Below are 5,317 nucleotides of genomic sequence, written 5' to 3' on the forward strand. Positions count from 1 at the left end.
CAAAGGCCTATCCGAGAAACTTCTCAGCCGGTACTTCGGACCTTATAAAGTGCTGCGGCGAGTGAGTGACGTCAACTACGAGGTTCTTCCTGACGGCCGCCAACCAACACGACGTCGAAAGACACTACCCGAGATTGTGCACGTTGTGCGGCTGAAACCTTACCGCACTCCATAACCACCATAGTTTGTGGACCATGCCATTCCTTTTGTTTTATTTATTTTTGTCGTGGACAATCATTGCCTCAGTGACATTGCCCTGCGTTTTATGACTGCGCGTCAGCCAGCGTTCGTGTGTGCATGTGTCTTCCACGCGTGTACTTCTACGTTCTTCCTGTAGTGTGTGTGCTTCTTTTAGCATCGAGTCGATGCTCTTCCGAGGAGGGAGAATAATGCCACACCTTGCAACATGTGGGACATAATTAGAAAGCCGAAGACGCGCGCTAATCCACGCGCCATGCACCGGCACCTGCTTTGACGGGCGCCAGCGAAGAGGCAGACGAAGTTACTCCGATCCACGCGCGGGTGCCTGAGCTTTTGCGTTTGTTCAGCTGGCGGTCAGGGACTCGACGCTCAACGCCTCAACGCTTCAGGTCGTCTGTTCTCCTAGAACGTGACAATATAATGAAAATTTGCCGTGTAAGCCATAGCTTCACAATGAAAGAGGAAGCAATTGCATTCCCATTATTATTTTACAAGCACTAGTCTGTAACGTGCTCAGTGTCTGTGCCAGTTAGATCACCAATTGTTCAGTAACTTGCCAGTATGTGGAACTATTTACCCATTTTGCAATTACAGGAACTGTGTCCGCCATAGCACCTATGCATAATGTGACCAGAATCCTCGAACGACAAAGCGGGACAAAAAGGGGAGGGGGGTACTTCAGAGATAGAAACAAGATTCTGCATTTATTCCGTGTTGTGTGTATGAAAGGAAACTTTTTCAAGCTATTCAGGAACATTTCACTTTGTGTTTTGGCATTATTCCATGTGCTTCCAACACCACATGCGTGACAAGCAAGACGGCATGCAGCACTTTGGCTTCTACCACTCGTTAGCCAGCTCATCAAGAAGTTTATTGCAGTGCAGTCATAAGTGGTAGTGCATTCTTGGAGGGGCGAATTCTGAACAGTTCAGAAGGCTTGCCCCTTGTGTCTGCTACATGGTAGCAGTGTTACATGAGAGCTCGGCCTGTTGTGCTGAAGGCCAGTCATTGCTGCGCGAAGGTGCAGATTTTTGGAAGGTATGTGTTTTTTTAATCGCTTAGTTTTTAATAAAGAGATGTTACAAACTGCATGAAGTGTAAAAAAAGGGAAATTTTTGTTAAAGGCCTGCTTAGCAGCTTAGTGCTGCATTCACCGGGACTTGGAGACAATTTTTGTCAGATGCATAATACTAGAATACAATGGACATATTGACTTGGCTGCCACAAGTGTGTTAAATTTTAAATTCTGAGGTTTTACATGCCGAAACAACAATCTGATCATGAGGCACGCCGTAGTGGGGGGGCTTCGGAATAGTTTTTTAACACGAAAGTGTTTTATGCCGGGGTCCACCGAGACTTCACTGACGTATTTCCGTCACACACGGAAATACGTCAGCTTACAATGTACACGAACATAATACAAAGAAAGAAACCAGAAGAAAAAGTTCCACAAACATGGAAAATTTGTAAATCGAACCCACGACCTCTCGGTCCGCGACGATAGATCGCCGAGCGTTTAACCCATTGCGCCACAAACGCATCTGCAGAGAGCTACACAGACGCGCCTTATATATCTAACACTCCTCCGTGTACCCGCGCTCTTGCTCGGGGCGGTGCCGCCGCCTACGAGCAGAAAAGAGAAGTACTGCATTATGACACTAACGCGCACCGACAGTGAACGCTTCGGTGGTCTCAGCACTGAAGTTGATCGCGGAGGCTGCAATTACGACGCGCTGTACGCGCTGATTTGACTCGGTGACGATTCAGTTACGTGCTTTGTCTTGCGCGTTGTATTAGTGTGTCAGTTACGTGCTTCGTCTTTCGCGTTGTGCTAGCGTGTGCAGCGTAGTGCAGCTTCCATATGCACGACGGTTGCTCATGGTCATCGACGTTGGTAGTCGTGATGGAGGAGACGTGCCACCAGGCGTCAGCGTGGGTGCATCAACGCCTAAGGGCGCTTTAGCCACAAAACACCAATAGACATTATATATCAATGTGCAATAAACATTACACTACTTCTGTGAAGACACGTTTCACTTTCGTGTTCTATACCGATTCCTATATAAGAGGGATCAACCACATTTTTTTGCCTACCTGGAGTTTTTTGTGCACCCAGTGAACGGAACACGAGCGTTTTCGCATTTCGCCCCCATTGAGATGCGGCCGCCGCAACCGGGATTCTATCTCACGCTGTCTCGCTTAGTAGCGTAATACCACAGCCACTACGCCACCACAGGGCGGGTTACAAGTATGTTAGTTTAAAAAGAATATGCACCCTCAGTTTTGGGTTATTGGCCAGTGTACAAAAAGTACTTTCGTGACTTTTCACAAAAACCGTTTCGATATTAAAGCAACCACGATAAAAACAGTACTTCTTAAAACGCAGGAAATTTCATGCAATTTCTAAAGTGAAATTAGTGATTTCATTGCAAGAACTCTCACCGTCACTCCTAATCATTGTGATGTTTGTCACAGGAATCCAAAGTGTTTTATGAAAAGCATACAAGAAAATGATTAAAACCCACAGTGCCCAAGAAGATATGAACTCTGCGCCAACAGATTGCCTATTCAATTTTTTTACTACCTGTTTGATGCTGCACAAGAACATTTTTCAAACTAAAGAAAGACTCAAAATAGACGAGTATCATTTTTTTAAATTCAGTCATCGCGTGTCTGGTTTCGCGACATCAAAATTCTGTGGAAGTTAATTTCATTACGGTACAAACTATGTGCCAGGGCAGATGACAAGAAAGTAGATCTCAGATTCTCTGCTAATGCTACAGCAGAAAATACTTCATATGGAAGGCATGGTTTCATCTATTATTGACTAATCCCATGTTTTTACATATGTAGAGCATTAGCAGAAGGGTGGAGTTGTGAAAGTTGCAAGGCACACTTCAGCATTCGAGCGAGATCAAGGAGTGACTCGGTAGCAGTCGTAAAGGGGCATGGCAGCGATACTGAGGGAGGATGCGGAATAATGAGTCGTATTGATTGACCCTTGGGATGGTTGTGGCGCCTCGAGAAGAATGGTGTCAAGCACTCAAGGCAGAGCAGTAGGCACGGTGCCACCGCTGTCGAGGGCTGTGGCATCGGGCACCAGAGCGAGGATCCTGCACGGCTGGCATCTTGTGTATTAGAGAACAAGAGCAAGGTTCAGAAAGTGGTCAAGAGAAGAGATTGAGGCTTTAGTTCTGAAGGGCAGACTGGCAGCGAGCACATTCAACAAGCTCACTGGAGTATTGTATAGCAGCAGCAGGAGATTAAATGCATCGAACTTGCAGGATGGTTGCCCACAAGGTGTGTAATGGTCAATGTTAAAGCAGAAAGAGGAGGTGCAAATGTTTGTTGGCAGCATCTGCCACAGCACTAGTGCTTTAAGGGCTGCACAATAATGCCATTGAAGTAAACTCCTGATCAAAGAAATGACACCAGGGGATTTGTGAAAAATAACTAAATTTTCTTTATCTTCGACATTGAACCTGAGACTGGAGAGTGCATTTGAGACTTGGCATTGCAAACATTGCAGCACATTCATCAATTTCATGTTACGAGTTGGAGTTGTCAAGAAATTCCTTTTCCCGCAGAACACTTGGTCTGCCTAATTTTAGTCACAGGTGTATGTTACAACCTCGAAGCTGTTCCAACAAGGTGTCAAGACTGCTAAGACAAAACCATGCAAGGTAAGGGCTGAAATATGGTCCAGCAAGCCCTCCAAAACATTGCTCCTGGGAGAGTGCCTGCCAAGTGCTTGTGGCAGGCAAAGTTTTTCAGCTGCGCTTTTAGCCAAACTGCCAAACACAGAGCGATTTGCCACAAGCAATACTAGATCAGATGCACAAAGTAAAGCAGCGTATAATGTGGCGGAAAAAAATAACTGGAGTATAAAACCCGCCACAAAGTTCCTTTTACATCGGTGTGTGTCATTCATACGGCTTTAAGATGCAACCAACCTCCTCATAAACGTTGCCTTCAGCATTCTCCGTGGTTTTATCACCATTTTTCAAAATTTTCTACGCCATTGGGGCGCGCAACTGGCCCAAAATCATGCGCCTCCATCGAATTCTGCGGCCCGTCCGCGGGAGCCCAGGCGCAATAACGTGCCGTGCGCAGCGCGCGCAGCCGGCGGGCGAGGAGAATCGAGGAGGAAAGCGTGGCGGTGAGGAGAGTGTGGCTACTTTTAAGTAGTTTTAAGGGGCGTTTCCGGAATTGTACCTAGGCAAAGGAGATTCTTAGGGAGCAAAAGTGCCCAGATCCGAGGCGCTGCCGTGTTTCAAGTTCTCCCGAGCGGCGGCACCACAGTCGAGGGCCCAGCTGCCCTGGAAAATTAATTACGCCGGCGGGAAGGCGCCTACTGCCGCTGCTAGGGCCGATTCTAGCCACCCTACCGCTGCTTCGTTTTCTTGCTTGCATGTGCGGCCGCACTGTTTTGAAGGCACGCGTTTGTAGCGTTAGCTACACTGGCCTAGCCAAGCCCGTTTCGCGCGGCACATCAAGAGCCGTGCTGCGCATGCGCAAGGATCAGTGATGTCACAAGGCTTGCGCACCGAAGCCACCGGAGCCGGCACCTCTCGCGCACTCCGCCGCCGCCGCGCGCCACTCACCGCCGCCGGTCTGCGCATTCCAGAGGAGTGACGTCGTAGCCGTGGTAGACGCACTGGCGCCGGCGTGCGCGCTCTGCAGTCGCCGTCTGACTAGAGTGTACTAGTAGAGTGACCTAGAATATGGGAGAGTGTCCAAAGCGCCGCGCGAATGCATGGGAGGAGCGAGGACCTTTTTGTGTGAACTCCCGCGCCGCGGCGCTGCTGTACCGGACCCGTGGGCTTTCTCAGCTGCGGAAGCCGCGCCAAGGCGGCGGGCGTCTGCTACGAGCCTGATATTTTGGTTGCTATTAGCCAACATCGCAATAATTTGGGATATGTTAAGTACCACGTCACCGCAAGGTAATACCGCAGTGACTCACCGCACAGAGAACGCGTTTTCCGGCCGTGAATACGGGTATTTTGTCTATTTCCTTGTAGCTCGTTTGGTCCGCGCTTACGCGGCTGTTTGAGTAACGCATTCCGCGCGCTTATTTCATTTAGTTATGCGTGGAATGAGCAACGTGAACGTGCTG

Source organism: Dermacentor silvarum, chromosome 9 (assembly GCF_013339745.2).
Source record: "Dermacentor silvarum isolate Dsil-2018 chromosome 9, BIME_Dsil_1.4, whole genome shotgun sequence".
Taxonomy (NCBI): Eukaryota; Metazoa; Arthropoda; class Arachnida; order Ixodida; family Ixodidae; genus Dermacentor; species Dermacentor silvarum.